This window comes from Vanacampus margaritifer, chromosome 5, assembly GCF_051991255.1.
Source record: "Vanacampus margaritifer isolate UIUO_Vmar chromosome 5, RoL_Vmar_1.0, whole genome shotgun sequence".
NCBI lineage: Eukaryota > Metazoa > Chordata > Actinopteri > Syngnathiformes > Syngnathidae > Vanacampus > Vanacampus margaritifer.
In genome coordinates, this window is record NC_135436.1 from 20,991,767 (window position 1) to 21,008,296 (window position 16,530).

Consider the following 16,530-nt stretch of genomic DNA (forward strand, 5'->3'; position numbering starts at 1 on the left):
CCTTTGAACTTGGAAATTCCACTTGCAAAGTCGGGAAAAAAACTACCCCAACTTCACCGACGTCACTCTACAATGGTGACACAGACCCTGAATGGTAAAACACATTTTACTTGAGTATAAAACTAGATTGCTTTCATCATTCATAAATAATCGCCATAACTTCACGTAATACAACGTACATGACAGTATGCCGCTCTGCATGAAATTATATAGTGAACTAGAATGGTAATGAAATAAGATAAAAAACAATAAAAGAAGCAAAATTGCGAGAAGGCAAGTTTGCTGAAAGTCAAAATGAGTTTTGAGGACCAAAATAAAAAGCAATTTATCACTATCCACTATCCATTCTGGTTGTTTACTTTCGCCTCGAACGCTTTGCGGTCGGAACTGGGGGGAAAAACAACTCGGATATTTCCGACTGCCGACTATCCTCGAATGCAGCATCAGCATTAGAAAACAGGTGAGCCGTGATTGGTTTTTGCGAGATTTTCGTTTTGGGCCAAATGCCCAATCCATTTTTTTTTTTTAAATTAACGCTGATTGCAGCTAAATGTGACAAAAATGTTGGTGTTATTTTCAACATGAGCCATTTTACAGAGCTCCAAACTTGCCGTGCTACTGTTTTTGTAAACAATCCCTTTAACTAAGGAAGGATGGAGTGTCTTGTAATGCGTCCTAATACCACGCCTCAAGCATCCCACATTTCCGCTGTTTAAAGCGCATCCTTCCAAATTTAATTTCCACTTAATACCCTTTTAATTTCCCGCTACATTACCACCTCCACTCATCCACTGGTGTAGGGCAGGAAAATGTGTCCATTTTTCCTCCCAGCTGATTTCCATCTGAGGACGCGTATAATATTACGCACATTTGAGCTGATTCGCGAAAAAAGGAGACCCGACGAGGCACAGCGTGCTGAGCGTTCTTCCGGCAAAGTGTGCACATTGTAACCCCGCCTTCTTTCTCCACTTGCTCACTTTCCTTGTCTTCGCCGTGCGCCTCCTCACTCACTTCAGTACGGAAGGTAACTCCGTGCGTAAAAGCTGCACCTTGGATGCGCTCAGCTGCCTCACGCGCAAAAAGCATTCCTAGAAATGCGTTTTCCATCACCAACCCGCTTCACGGCTGATCATTCAAACCCGGCTGAGCATTACCGTGGCTCTCATTGTGATTTGTTTTGTCTTTCTTTCCTGAGTGTTTACGTGGCGTTGCGCCAAATTGCTCCGATGCCTCCGGCACTAGTCGTCGATGCATCCACTCGCTGCTACGTGAGACCAGTCGACAACGTGCAAAGCAAATGAAGACCAATCAAGTTTGCGGCTAATTGCCAATTCTGGATTTAACCGAAGGTGACAGGACGCAAGCAGCGACGGAGATCCGCTCAAACTTATGGCGTGAAGGTAAGATTTGCAAACTTTGCCTTCGAATAATGCTGTCCTTATCTCATCTATCTTCCGGGCCACGTTAATTGATTGATTAACTTTAATGCTTGGTTTTGTTACAATTCCAAATGTGCGTGTAAATAACTCCATTGCTTAAGGGAGTTGTAGGAAACCGTTTTTTTCTCTCTCAGGGTCTAAATGCATGGACAAATTAATCGAACAGATCGTCACCTCCCTAAAATAGCAACATATTATTTTTCGTAATCATCTCATGATGCTGACCACTAAAATCACTCACATGCTCAGGTGCACACTTCAGGCAATTCTACCCCTGAAATGACAGATTTATTGATTTACCATTTGGTTCACTTGATTGTGTCTTTTGAGGAAGATACGTTTGTTGTGATGCATTATGATTATTTATGGGGTGTGTGTTTTTGTTTTTAAATACACAACAGTTGAGACAAGTTGGTATTTTTATTTTATTTTATTTTATTGTTTTTAGAAATAGTGAATCATGCTTAGGCATTGCCCATAGGGTGCCAAACCCTGGCAGCATTCATATTGGGTTCACATCCTTGCTAAAAGTTAATGTGCTGATTTGCAAATGTGTTGCAGCGTGTGAGAATTAATTGCATGTGATGCTGTTCAAAATGAAGTTAACAGTGGGGGCCATTGTTGATTTTTTTCTTCTTAAAAAAAAATAATTGAGTCACGTTTTTGAGCAGCTGTTGGGTGATGTTGACCTTCAAGATTGATCAGATATATTTTATTTTGGGACTAGGAGGAAAGAGCAAAAACTGCATTGTAAACCACAAACAAGTGAATATTTTTTTTTATATTTAGTGAGCAGCTGTTCTGTTCTGCTGGCAAATTGGAGTTGTAAAAAAAAAAAAAAAAAAAACCCTTATGTCCAGCTGTGTTTGGCAAGATAAGTTAAGCACCACGTAAGCACTTACTGTAAGTGCATCCTGTAGCAACAAAACACGGCCAATTTAATAGCAGTGTACTGTACGAGAAAATATGTTCTGCATATTTGCTTCCCAGTTGGAATCTTCGCTATTGGTCCATATGGATCCTGCACATCCCTCACATCTGATTCAGCTTTTTCTTGAGCACTTATCAAGCCATGCAGACTATTTGACAGAAATGGATCAAATCTCCTGGAGGGATTCTGAGAAGGGTCAGTCTGAAAGGCATGTCCAGCCCAGCTGCATTTGGATTATGATCAACCGATGATAATGGAAAGCATTTCCTGAGCAAAATAGGTTATCACTTCACATTTAGTTTTTGTGTGCCGTCTTTACGTGAATAAAAAGCTCAGGTGTGTCACAAATGTGGGGTGGGGGAGTGTGAGAGGGAGTGGAAGCCAAATCACTTCATGCAGCTGGTCAGTCAATACTGACATTTGAATTGTACAAACTGCTCTCGTATCTCACAGTCCTTGCTCCGTAAAACCAAAATAAACAACACTCATGACTTGCAAACATCTGAGAGCCGTCGCCGAGCGCTAACACATGGCACGGTGGTCAGGGTGGGATGATGTTTTTTGATCAACACAAAAACAAGCAAACAGACTCGACTGTGTGTAGTGAAAACCGATTTGAACAGGAAAATTGGTTTTGAATTAAAACGTCGTATGTATCTGTACACAAACTAATGAATCATTTCATCGTATTGAATCCCATGATACGAGATACAGTACATAATATCGAATCGCCTTTTATTGTTCAGATTCCCATCATGTACAGATAGACAAAATAGCTTGAGCGATCCGTACATGTCACATTTACATTACTAACACGTTCATTGGTATTGTAAAGGGATTTCCCATTTTCAACAAGAAACTCGTTACCATATCGTAGTCACACCCTCCGGCACCGAGTCGTACTTTATCGAATCGGAATCCCACTGAATCAAACCGAATTGAATCATTCCTCTTTAAAATGTACCGTCCTTGAATCGTATCGCACCTCGTGTAACGAGATCCGTCTCGAATCGTCTTTTATTAGAGAGCGCATCGCTCTCGGAAAGTCAAGTGGACGCCACATTTTGCTCTCCTTGTTGAAGTTTATCGACTTCTCGGTTATTTTAACCACTCGTTAACCCCTAATGGTTAAATTCTTGACCCAATGTTAGCTATCTAACCATTAAATATGTGTTCAATTAAATGCCATCGTCAAAGTTAACAGTCACTGGTTAGCAACAATATACCCCACAATTCCTCATTTCCTTTTTTTTCCCCAAGTGTTGCGGTTTTTGATCCTAAGCACTCCTAGGAAAAATAGTAGCAGGATTTTTTAAAAATTTATTTTTACATTTTATTTTATTTTTTAATTCTTTTTATTGTTAACATTCGGTTAAAGTTAACTAAGTTTTCAACATGGTAACGGTGGCGGTAAAGTTAATTGTTGATTAAATAACCAGTTTTGAACATCTGGGCTCAGTATGGCACAGTCTAGTTGTACAAAATAATAAAAATAATAAACATAATGTTTTATTAGTAGCTCCAGGATAGCATCAGACCCAAAAGGTGTAAAGTCAGAATTTTTGGTATACGTAACTCTTGCCTTAGATTGAGCAGGTGTACCTAATGTTGTGTCCAAAAGTTGATATCATCATGTCAAAGTAATAGTGTTAAAATGTGACGATGTATTTCAAAAGAGCATTACTGCATCCTTAAATCTGTATGACTTGGCAGTGGTGCGGAAAATATTTTTATACGCTCATGTGAGTCAAACAAGGTGCCCAAAATCTTAGAAAACAACTCTCAGTATGATTCACTGCAGTTGTACACTAGAAAGCTATAACCACAAAAAAAAAAAAAAAAAAAAAACACTTTGCGTATCATAAGCCTGGCAGCTCCGTCCTCATCATCGTTCTGCCAATATACTCAATGTCTCTTCTCTGAATCTTTCCAAACCATCTAAGTCCGGTCTTTATAACTTTATCCCCAAAGTATCTCTAATCCTATACACTGCAAAAATAAATTTTAAGAAAACAAATAGTAAAATAAGAAAATTACTACTTCAAATAAGCAAAATTATCCGCCAACAGAACAAGAAAAATTTCCTTAAATTTTTCTTGTTCAAATTTTTCTTGTTCTTTCTTGAAAAATAAGAAAATAATACTAGGCCCATATCTAAAAATAGTATTTTTAGACAAAAGACAAGTAATGTCGACTTTTTTCAAGCTGTAATAAATGGAACTTTTTTCTCAAATTACATAAGTATTTTTTTTTTTACGGTTGGATAACAAAGCCTGGGTGTCAAGCAGGGAGGTCCCATTTTCTTTGTCATGACCCAGCCAGGAATTGAACCCACAACCTTCAAGTCTGAGGGTAGGCACTCTACCACTAGACCACTGAGCTGGTAGTGAAATAAGGAAAAATCAGCTTAGTAAATGAACCATATTGCACTTGTCTGTTTTCATACTTGTATTTTTTTCCCATTTATCTTATTACTAGATTATGCAAAATAAGAAAACTTATGAAACCCTAGTTCAGGGCCTTTGATGTTGGTTAGTTGTCATCTTAAAATGTGGGAAATGCTCGTTTTAATCCTCATTTCTATCAATATCCTTAGCCACGTGTGTCTTGTCCAGGTGTCTCTCATTAGTGAGTGTGTGTATTAATGCTGCATTCGTAGAAAGGCAGGAAGTCGGAAAAGTCCAACCAGTCCGACCAGGAAGTATGCAAGGGAACGCCCCTTTGAATTTAGAAATCGAATATGTGAAGTTGGGAATAAGTCGGGATACCAACTTTGCCGACCGGTATAAATCTGACGTCACTCTATAATGGAGAACCTCGTATAGAGTCAAAACATAATTTACACAATTATAAACATATTTATTTATTATAGCATTAGCTTATTTATTTGAATAAAGTAACTTTATGTAACCCAACATGATTTTGACTGACTGTGTCAACCAGAACAAAATGTATCGAAATCATCAGCCATCTGCGTTGTTTACATTTTCCTCAAACGCTTTGAGGTCGGAACTTGGATGTTCCAAGTGGGATATGTCTGACTTCCAACCTTCTTTGAATGCAGCAATCAATTCCATGCTTTCTTTCAGTCCTTGTCGGTTCATTGTGAATATTACGTCCTTGCCACGTCGTGTTCCTTATTGTTTGTTACTTTGAATGTCGTTTTGCACTTTGCTGGTTTTTGTCATTTTTGAGATGATTCAAGCTTGCATTTTCATTTGTGTTTAATGAAATTACTTTTCGGAGCGCAAAACTGCATTGCCTCCATGCTTCCCTGCGTTTGTCTCCACACCCCAACACACAAAACTTGACATTTCCTACATTTCTAAATTGTTGTTGAAAATTATTGGGAGGAAAACATTAACACGATAAGTGTCGTCTGAGATGATTTACTATTATTATCATTAATTAAATAATCATAGGTGATTTGAGCTAATTTGCTATTTCACAAGTGTCAAAATGCAAACTTCGCTATCACAATTTGCATTTATTATTAACTTAAAAAGTAGCTCTGTGCTTCCGAGTTTGGTGACATAGATGCTATGCTATGCTATGCTATGCTATGCTATGCTATACTAAACAGCACAGTGCAATACAATAATGCAGTTTGTATGTTTGGTGACATAGATGCTATGCTATGCTATGCTATGCTAAACAGCACAGTGCAATACAATAATGCAGTTTGTATGTACTTACAATAACATATCATACAACTAGGCTATAATATGAACAATATTATGGTATCCTATCCTATGCTATAATTTGCTATATACTAGAATATAAAAAGTATTATTTTATACTGTGCCCTACTACAGTATACCATATTAGATTATACCATACTGCAACACATTATGCACTACACTTTACTAAAATATACCATATTCCTCAACACTACACTACATTTTAGTGCTGTGTCATCAAATACAAGAACATCAATATCATACTGTATTTACAAAAATATCACAGCATCCGCACCTGTGTTTCATCCTGCATCATTTTGAGCCAGGTTGGGGGGGGGGGGGGGGGACTGAACGGAAGGATTTTATTTGGCCCATGATGACCCTAAAAAAAGGCAAAGGGATGTAGACATGAGCTTCTCTGACCTTTGCGTGGGCTTCTATCAGGATCATCTGGACTCAGACAATCCAGCACTACTATTAACCGGATGCTAGGACTGACCCCTGAATGACACAGTGTGTAACAGTCACCACCTCGCCCAGGCAGTGGGTTTTGTGGCTATTTCACACACATTTCATAAGTGGTTTGTGACGGTGCGGCCGTCCACCAACCACATAACGCCGTTGCTGGTTGCGTTATGCCTCGCAATGTGGTGGTAATTCTCGGGTTGTTTTGGCTTTTGACACGTTTATTATCGAACTGTATTGGAGTTCAGCGAATGCATCCCAGTGGCCTACATTCTCTCTCTCTCTCTCTTTCTCTCCCTCCCTCCCTTTCTTCCCTTTCTCTCTCCCTTTCCACAAAGGCAATTGTTGGTATGTCAGTGATGTCAATTTGGCTGGGGACCAGCAGCATCTCTTAAATGAATGAAGGAAGACGGTTAGATTAAAAAAAAAAAATAATAATAATAAAAAACGCAATACAAGATCTATCATGATCTGGATGAGCTCCAGGTTAGCAGTTAAATGATGATAACGTTATGTCAACTGCTCCGCATGCTTCATCATATGAACAGTTGGGTGTAAACTGCTTTATGTATGAAAAAGTGTGATTTTCTTCATTCGGTGTTGTTTTCCCACACAATCGTCATTATTTTTAGAGCTCGTTATAATTGCCCTCACACGTTTTCAGCGCGCCTACACCGGCATGTGATTAGATGTCCACATGCTTCACATTGTTCATGTTAAAACATTTGAAGTTAACTAACACCTTTGTCGCCATGTACTTAAAATTAGATTGTGTGTGAATCACAAATCTTAGCGGTATGCAAAATCTGTATTGCTGTTATTTCCTCTTTATTGTAATTCAATCTATCATTCAGATGGCTCATTTAGAACCGCCGACTCGGTTTATAGTGCAACAAATCCTCTTTGTTATTAGATTAAGGTTATGTTTCATTTGCTTCGGTGGCCATGTTGCAACTTGTACTTATTAACATACATTACAAAAATGACATATAAATGAATGGGCTGTGTGTTATAGCAAGTTACGTTCGAGTAGCTGTTATAAGATTTTATCCAACTTGTTGACAATTGGAATGTGTCTTTCAAATTTAAAACTACTATGCAGTTACATAAAATAATAATAATAATAATAATGCATCAGATTTCTTCTAAAGCGATTTTTTTCTTTCTTGAAAATCAATGACGCTTCACAATCGATACATTATTCACACATTCACACTTTGGTGGCGGTAAGCTACTTAAGGAGCCACAGCTGTCCTGTTCATGGTTCTATAAATTCCAACCAGGGGTAGCCTGAGCCTTGGCAAGATTTTAAAAACTGGACCAATTAAAGGGATAGAGTTAGTACTTAAGTAGGACATTTAACTTAAATGTACTAAGAGAGAACCCTGAGATGAGAGTGTTTTCGTTGCTAGGTTTTGTTTTGTTTTGAATGTTTGTTTATGCACTTTTTTTTAATGGGTCGGTATTGTGGTGGGCTGGGGATTTGTTTTTAAACTGTTTTTTTTTTGTATGAAAAGTGATATACAAATAATTTATTGATTATTACCTCATTCACTGCCATAAATTTATGAAAAAAAAAAAAGATTATTAAAAATTAGGGGTGACAGGCGATTACAAATTTTTATCGCATGACTTAACTCACGATTAATCACACATTTTATATCTGTTCTAAATGTACAATAAAAAAAATCTAGGTTTTCATACTCTTGTTAACAAAAGTGGAAAAAATGTTGAACTAATAGAAATAGTTCAAATTATTATTTGACGTTTATAGCCGTCAATGGCAGTGAATGAATAAAAAAAAAAAGATTATAAAAAATTCGGGTCGTCAGGCGATTAACATTTTTTAATCGTAATTAATGGCATGACTTCACTAGTTAACTCACGATTAATCACAAATTTTATATCTGTTCGAAATGTACAATTAAAAAAGATCTAGGTTTTCATAACAAGTGTGGGAAAAAAAAGTTTAACTAATAGAAATAGTTCAAATTAATTTTTGACGTTTATAGCCGTCAATGGCAGTAAATGAGTTAATAATGGCCCCTAACTTTACCATTCCAAAAATAGCAAATGCAAATCTTGATAAGCCTTCGTTGACTTGCACACTGAACTTTTTTCGTTCAATTAAACTGTTATTTGACAGCCACAAATAAACATAGAAATGCATGTTGGCTCATAATGATACCGTTCAACAAAACAAATATCAAGCCCCAATTGAAGGGCTAGCTTAAATAACACATTCACTTTTTCACCACTTCAGTGTGCTTCAAAAGTCAAATAACTGAATCAAAATCAAAGCGATTATTTCTGTTTTGGGGGCGTTTCTAGATCTCAACTACCGTTACAAACATACTGTAGGTTAGAACATATGTAGGCCTAAGTCTTTATCAAAAACGAGACAAAAATGATACCTATTCCTAAAAAATTATAGTATAATATTAGAATACACATAACCATACTTAAATAATATATTAAGTTAAATACAATGGACAGTACTTAACACATACTGTAATGGAGTAAAATGAAGTTTAAGCCACTCAAACATAATTAGCTGTTTGAACATTTAAATCTCAGAGAGATTAGACCTGAAAACAGCTGTGCTTGTGCGCAGGTTTCTTCATGGTCCAGCGCCAAAGTACAACCCTGACATATTAGAGCAATATGAACCTTCTTGGGCTCTGAGACCCCCCAGGGAAGGATTTTATTTGCCTCCTGTAAAACACTTTAAATCATCTTGTGTACAAATTGTGCTCTACAAATAAACCTACCTCTCCTTGCCTTTATTCTTTTTTTTTCTTGTACCACTAAAGTGGAGGGAAAAGGGAAAAGAGATTTTGAGCTGATTCACTTCTTCCAACCAAAGTAAAAATACAAAGGCACAATTATTTTTTTTGATTCCTCTGAAAGATTATCTTAACTGTTTTATCTGAGGTGTGGGACTGTTAGGAGTTTTTTTCCGTATATACATTTCTCGACACGTTAGACGGGTTCCATATTTACGATCGCCAATCTGGGGCTTGCGTGTGCAGTTAAGAAATGGTTAAATCTACAGAAAAATGGAGGATCAGGTAAAACCTTAAGGAAGGCTAAAATAAGGAATGTTGTACTCAGGAAGGTGTGCAAAACGTGGCGCATGAATTTGCAGTCCACTTGAGGAGTATAGATTGCTAAATCAGTCAGGCTGATTGCAGCACATGAAACCTGACACACAGGGAACATTTATTTCTCAGCTGGCTCGGAACCGCTGATTGAATCACTTGGTTCCGCTCTGACCAAGAAGTCATGAAAAAGGTCAAATGTGAAAAAAGACGGAGCCGAGATAAAGCCGCTAGGCTACGCGGTGCACTCCTCACTTCAATAATTATTTTCAAACCCCTTGTGCCAAGTGCCAAATATTGCGTGCGTGGTACGAAACAGCATTTCTACTGGCGGCTTCCTCGATATTTTACTCAAGAAAGTCTTTTGTTTGGTGAACAAAGCCGTCTTAGAAACTTGCTGCCTGGATGACCCTTTTTCAATATGAAAATGTTCTTACCTCTCAAATAGAAGATTTGGTCAGCATAGCTCAGGTGTGTCTTGTGGGTTTGAGCCTCAGCGTGCCATTGAGCAAGATGCCGAACATGACTACAGACTGTGATGATAATGTTTTCCTCCTGTCGTAAATTCCTCGTCATTGCTACATTTATTGACAAATTCCGAACATTTTCATGGCGTATTGTATTGCTAACCATACAAACCAGGAATCATTTTATAGTAGTCAAACAACATTTGATCACATTTTCAAATCAAAATAATCCTCACACATCAAATTACAATGATCCAAAGTCCAATGCTTTTCAATGAGCAGACAGGGTTCTTTCACTGAGAATAATGCTGCATTCGAGGAAAGTAGGAAATCAGATTTATCCCACTCTGATTGCGTCTGACGTGACACAACTGCGTTAACCAGAACAACAAACAATTTATCGGAATCAGCCGTCTTTGTTGTTTACATTTGCCACAAACGCTTTACGGAGCTGGGACACTCCGAGTTTCCTCGAATGCAGCATAAAGCCACTATTATTTATTTTTACTCGGAATTGTTTGAATTGTCAATACAAGCATTAGTTTATTAAGCTCAGTTCATTTATTTCCATCAGGCACATTGTTAGACTGCTAAGGGGTCCTTTGAGGCGCCATTTTACGTCAGGAAGGAAATTAAACAGCTAAAGGGGTCCAAAAAAGGGGAAGTAGCATTGAGTCTGTTGGCCGCGCAAGGCGGTATTTGCGGCAGTTACCACAACAACAAACGTTTAAGTGGAAAATAATGGTGACAAAATGTACTTTAGCCTCACGGAAGTGTAGCTAAAATAATGTTGTTGGACTGCGGCCATGAAATTTACTGTCTGTTCTAAAATGGCGGCTGTCAATTAGCAATGACGGGAAACTGGCTAAAATAACGCTGACGGATGGACGATTACAGTTTGGTACCGCTTGAAATATTGACGAAGTGACGATGACGGAAGGAAGTCCCGACAGTCGATGATTGCTGAATGACGGACCCTCGAAATTAATTGTAAAAAAGTAAATAATCTCTAAAATCTAATAGGTTGTTCTTAATGAATTTGGGTGGCTAACTGGCTAACTTAGCGTCAAAAGACGATCAAGCTGTTATACGCTTATACTGTAGATGTATGCATTTGATGGAAGTATAACAGAAAAGCTGGCATCTTAAATGTGTTTGAAGCCAATTTATTCTGATTGCTTTTGTACTGACTGTGTGCTTGGAACCCCTTTGCGACCCATGGAGACATAGGCAGTTATGTCTGTTAAGCCCGACAGGAAAGAGCAAAGCAGAAAAGAGTTTATGACGAGCCAAGCACAACTCACCAAAACAACAACAAATGTTTCATGATTCTCTTTATTTCTTAATGCGCATACCACTTTCTCACTGTTCAGTGTGTCAAGTGTTGTTGGTTCATGATTTGCAAGTAAAATATGCTTTTAGGGCAGCAATTGTCATTCTGTAGCAGCTTGGCAAGACCACAGCAATTGAAGAAAAGCATGAAAAACACAAACCTACCATAGAAATTCTATTCTTTCACCAGGAAACTGTCTTCTTAATTCCGCTTCCAGGAAAAGCCTTTGTTCAACATAAATAGCGGAATACAGAATTTGTCTTAGCGGGAAAATCCATAGTAAATGGAAAAATAATAGAGTAAAACATTCACCTTTGAATACCAATTTGCAGTGGCTTGGCACAAATTTAGTCATTTTGTATTTGACAGAATCCACATGGAATAGCGAGAGAGACATGAGCGGACAGATGAGCCAAAGTGAGATGTTGTGAAAATATCAGTAATTGCTTGAAAATACACCATAACAACAAAATTGACATTGTCATCACTCGTAACCGATTTCCAAAAACCTATCAAATGTTTGTACTAAAGTAGTGGTTCTTAGCCATGATTCAATCAAACCTCAGTGATTTGTTGAGTCAGTTTCAGGGGTTCGGCTATCGTTGGTGATCACGCTACGTTTTGCTGCAGGGAATCTGCTGCGCTCAGTGGTTGACTTGGGCTTTTGTGATGGTATATCGTGTGATTTCTTTATTGTCGTAATCTCTTCTTACTTACGGAAGCATATTGCATTCACTTGAAACAAAAAAGTCCTGTTTTTCTGACTAATTTTTGGGGGGGAGCTTTGATTTTTTGAGTATTTTTTTTCTCTGTTTTATGGAATATTTTTCCCCTGTTTTTTTTTTAGTAATTGTTTTTTCTGTTTAAAAAAATATATATTTTCTCTGTTTTTCTGAATATTTATTTTTCTGTTATTTTGAGTAATTTTCCCTGTTTTATAAAATAATTATTTTTCTGAATATTTTGTTTTTCTGAATATTTTGTTTTTCTGAATATTTTGTTTTTCTGAATGTTTTTTTAAAGGGTTTTTCCCTCAGTGATTAGAGAACAAACCACAATGCAGTATACACATTCATTCCTTTATTGAGAGCCAGTAAGTAAACATAACCATCTTATTGCATATGGAGGTATGTGGAAAAGTATCCGCTTCCGCTATTAGCGAGTCTGCAACAAGTCACTTGGAGTTCAGAGGTTAAAAAAAATAAAAAATACTCCAAAAAACACCAGCTCTGTTTTTCTTCGTTTTTTTTTTTTGGAAGATTTTTTTCTTGTTCTTTTGAAAAACATTTAAAAAAAAAATTCTCTTTTTTAAAATATTTTTTCCCCGTTTTTCTGAATTTTTTTTTTTCAGCCTGTTGTCCGTAATATTTTTTTGACAGAATTTTTTTCTTCCAGTAAAACAGAAAAAAATATTCAGAAAAACAGAAAATAAACCAAAAAATACTCAAAAAAACTAAGCTCCCCCCAAAGATTAGTCAGAAAAACAGGATTTTTTTTTGAAGTGAATGCAATATGCTTCCGTACTTACTATAACTATGTCGAGTAACGAAGTAACGAATGTGCAATATAAATTCACACGTATAGCAGAAAGTATGGCCTCTGCTGTTTTCTTTGTATCTGCTGGCCCTGGGTGTCATCTTAAGAAAACAGTTGGTTTTAAAGTGCTCTATAAATATGGAGTTGAGTTGAGTGGTGGGAGTCAGAATTCACCGCTAACTGCATGATTTGGAATGTCTAGTCCAGCACAACTAGCTGATTCACCAACCTTGAACCCCTCAGGGGGATACGGGCTTTAGAGGCCTAGTAAAAATAAAAAGAGTCTGGAGCCCTGAAGGTATTTTCATGTTTCAAGTGTTGTTGTTTTTCTCATGGATTTCAACCACATTGACAAGTCTCAGAAAACTCAATGTTCCATGATTTGCAGCCAGCCTCAAAATTAAAAGAATCACGCCTCCTCAGCACTCGTTTGTCAGAAGTCTGCAGGGGAGATTACGCGTCGATGCGCAAAGCCACCGGCGTAAAAGAAGACTTTAGCGAGCGCAAAAAAGACAGAATATAGCCCTTAGTGCATATATCATTTTTTCATCATTCATGTCTCAGGTTGATTAGCTTCATTTGATTGATGGTAACTAGCTATAAACAACACTACATGGGATTTTCCCGGGGCCATGATCGTGTGCAGCCTTTCTTTTGTGTGTGTCAATGCGTGTAATGGAAAAGCAAGCCAGTGTGTGCGCGCGTGTGCGTGTGTGTGTCAAGCAGCCTCACATGAGACGAGCCTTGTTGTTAGGTTGGAGCTTTCCTGAAACCTAATGAGTCTGATGGAGGCTTGTTAGTTACCAACTTCTCTCTCCTCGGTGAGGATGCTCAAACATTTTTACCTTCTGAAATCCGGCATCCTAGTGCCTCATATTTAACCTGTTATGTTGCTGGTCCTTTTTTTTTTTTTTTTTTTTTTTTTTAATGCAACTTCTCGTGACACCTCCAAACATGTATCAAGTGTTTCATTCTCTTTCATCACTTTGTGACACAACTCGCTGTAGAGAACGGTCCCCTGCCAGCTGCAAAATATTTTTATTGAGTGACATTTCTGCCAACACAGATTATTGCATATGTCAGTCAAATACACGACTGAGTGATTCCAGCCTGTTTTTTTTTAAGTAACATGTCCTTTCTTTCCAATGATAACCTCATACCACCACCCCACTTTTTAAACATGATATTATTTGTGTTTTCTTACACGGTGACATATCCTGCATGTCTTTTAATGCCATGTAAAGAACTTTGATGGGTGCCACAAGTGTCCTTCAAAATATATACAGTGGATATGAAATGTCTACACGCCACAGTTGTAATGTCAGGTTTTTGTGATATACAAAAAAAAAAAGAGACAATTTGACTATGTTCAGTAAAATGCCAATCACATTCAAACATCGGCCCACCTGCCACAGTTTAGTGGAGGGAGGGGGGGAGGTGAGAGTGAGAGTGAGAGTGAGAGTGAGTGAGAGAGAGTGAGAGAGTGAGTGAGTGAGTGCATACATTTAGAACCGATCAAATTTTGTGAGTAACTAGTGAAGTCATGTTATTAATTATGATTAAAAAATGTAATCGCATGATGCCCCTAATTTTTAATAATCTTAAAAAAATTAATTAAAAAAAAGATTAAAACAAAAAAACTTTTTTATTTAATACTTTTTTGCAAAAAAAAATTCTAAATTAGGAATATTTCATAATTAATCCCATGACTTCACTAGTTAACTCACGATTAATTACAAATTTTATATCTGTTATAAATGTACAATATAATTTTTTTTCTAGGTTTTCATACTCTTGTTGACGTCTATAGCCGTCAATGGCAGTGAATGAGTTAATATTCATTTGTCAATGAAGAGAGTTATGTTTTTCTGTTTTATTTTCTACCCATCTTTGAATATATTTAAAGTATCTCAAGGCCAGGTCGGTTGTCCACTTTTTTTGCAAATGAAAATATGGTCACCCTAACAAATATGCCCTCAATGTTGCACATAAAGTCTAAAGCAAACTAATCCTTGCTAATTATTTTTATGTATTTGAATTTGTAATGTATTTGAGCTTTATAAATTCAGACTTTCTGTTCCATTTTAGTGTGTGTCAAAGTTTGCATGCACAGAAAGTTAAACCGTAGGTTAGGTGTTTGAGGTGTGGTGTTTTTTTTTTTTTAGACCAGTAAAATAAATGATCCACGTCATCACGGCACCAGCGGGGATGCAATTGGCCTTTCTTTGAACCATAACAAGAGCATTTCTGTTCGAGCTGAGAACAAGAAAAGAATACCTGGTCCTCATATATTAAAACAACAAAAGCAGGCAATCCATGGTAGCCACAGCAGAAAATCTCTTATCTTACTTGACTTAACTGACGCGAGGACTAATAGAACATGTAGTGTACAGTCTGGTCCACCAATTTTATTGACTACTCAAATAAATGATCCAAGGTCACCATGGCAACAGCAGTGATGGCCTGTTTGGCCTTACTTTGAAGTGTAGCATTAATATTTATGCTAACTGCTGACTCAATTCTCTTTACTTTTAACCTCAACTTTGGACAGCCGCGTTAGCAATAGCATGGGACTAAGACAACATGAGAAACGGAACTAGGCCAGTCATCCCACATGTTAGACAGTAGCGTTAGCATTAATGCTAGCACTAACATAAGGACTTTAGATTGCTGTCATTTGATTTGTGAGGATTATTTTGATTTCAAAATGTGATGAAATTGAAAGGTTTGACTACTAGTCACAGACAAAAGCGAGGCAGCCATTTGTTAGCATTGATAGCATTGCGTAGCATTGGGAAAATAGCAGAAAGGACCAAATGTTCGGAATAGTCAATTGATAGTTTTCCTGTGATGTCACACGCGTCACGTCACCTGTGTATAGTTTATTTCTATTTTCGCATATTAGTAAAATGTGTGGCTTATTTTATGTCGGTATGTTTTGATTAGTGTATGACTAATGTTTGTGACTACATTTTTCCTTGTGACGTCAACTGTGTAAGTAAGTGTGAACTTTGTGCAAATCTCTTTCATATTTTATTTTTCATCTGAAAGTCTTTAAGACCTGTCACTCATTACGTGGCTTTTTAGTAGGACAATTTCAAGGCGCAATCCGTCAAATTCTAAAGTGTACTTTTAATCTATTTTCATTGTTGTTTCCATTCCTTCAGAAATGTGTTTCTATCCTCTCCTTGTTGTTTCTGATTAAACCGCTTTATCTGAAAATCCTTACCAAACTAAATGCATATTCAGTGATGTGACACGGAAATCTTTGCTAATGACAAGTGCACAGAGATGGGGTGTATAATTGCGATGCCAGGGATGGTGACACAGTAATTGCTCGAACCAGAATGCGCAGGTTTATTTTGAGCCTCAGTTAATGTCATCGCAGCCTCCATCCACCTCCACAGCCGGCCTGCCCAACATGGCAACATAATTGTGACGTTTCCCTCGTATGACAACAAAAGAGAGGTTTTCATAGAAAAAAATGGATTTTATGAGAGAGTCGTTGATTTTGCCCGCATCAATGACTTTTGACCTGGCAACTAAGACGCTTGCGGCTGATAGAAAGCTAATTAGCT

At 37.4% G+C, this 16,530-nt stretch overlaps 1 protein-coding gene across 2 annotated transcripts in view; it reads left to right on the plus strand.

The window, feature by feature from the left end:
• Positions 1-487: 487 nt before the first annotated feature.
• drd2a (dopamine receptor D2a) overlaps positions 488-16,530 on the plus strand; it is a 55,773-nt gene continuing 39,730 nt past the window's right edge. For both annotated transcript variants that reach the window (XM_077566863.1, XM_077566864.1), the window contains exon 1: positions 488-1,400. The gene's annotated coding sequence lies outside the window, so the exon portion shown is untranslated. The remainder of the gene's footprint in view (positions 1,401-16,530) is intronic.